The sequence below is a fragment of the Orycteropus afer genome, unplaced genomic scaffold (assembly GCF_000298275.1).
Source record: "Orycteropus afer afer isolate SDZICR_OR568_19922 unplaced genomic scaffold, OryAfe1.0 scaffold00007, whole genome shotgun sequence".
Lineage (NCBI taxonomy): Eukaryota > Metazoa > Chordata > Mammalia > Tubulidentata > Orycteropodidae > Orycteropus > Orycteropus afer.
This window is the reverse complement of record NW_006921594.1, coordinates 14,928,693-14,929,395: the sequence shown is the minus strand read 5'-3', so window position 1 is coordinate 14,929,395 and position 703 is coordinate 14,928,693.

The following is a 703-nucleotide window of genomic DNA, read 5'->3' as shown; positions in this document are numbered from 1 at the left end:
TCCGTAGTGATACTGCCTCGGAAACCCAAGGAGGGGTCGCTATGAGTCGGGGCCGACTCAACGGCACATAACAACAACAACAACAACAAGTATTTTCTTGAAGATTTTTGCATCTAAACATGAGGGATATTGGGCTGTAGGTTTTTTTATGATATCTTTGTCTGATTTTTAAATCAGGGTAATAATGATTTCATAGAATGAGTTAGAAAGTCTTCCCTCTTTTTTTTTTTTCCAAATCTTTTGGAAGAGTTTGAGAAAGACTGATGTTAATCTTTAAGTGTTTGATAAAATTCACAAGTGGAGTTGTCTGGTTCCGGGTCTGTCTTTGCTGGAATTTCTTTTTTCACAGTTTCTACATGTACCATTTTGAGACAGTGATTACATTCTTCAAGTTATGCAACCATTCTCACCCTCTTTTCCTGAATTGTTTGTCCCCCATTTACATCAAATCACTGCCCCCTAATGTTCCCGCCTAATCTTTGAAATTGCTATTGTCAATTTGATCCCATATAGATGTTCTTAAAAGAGAATAATCCTCAAGGCAGACACTTTTTACTATTTAAGCTAAACTACTGTTTGGTTTTAGGAAGAGTTTAGGGGACATTTTTGGTTTAAGGTTTTTTTTTTTTTTTTTTTAAATTTTATTTGGATTTGGGTGAAGATTTACAGAGTAAATTCACTTTTCATACAGCAGTTCACATAT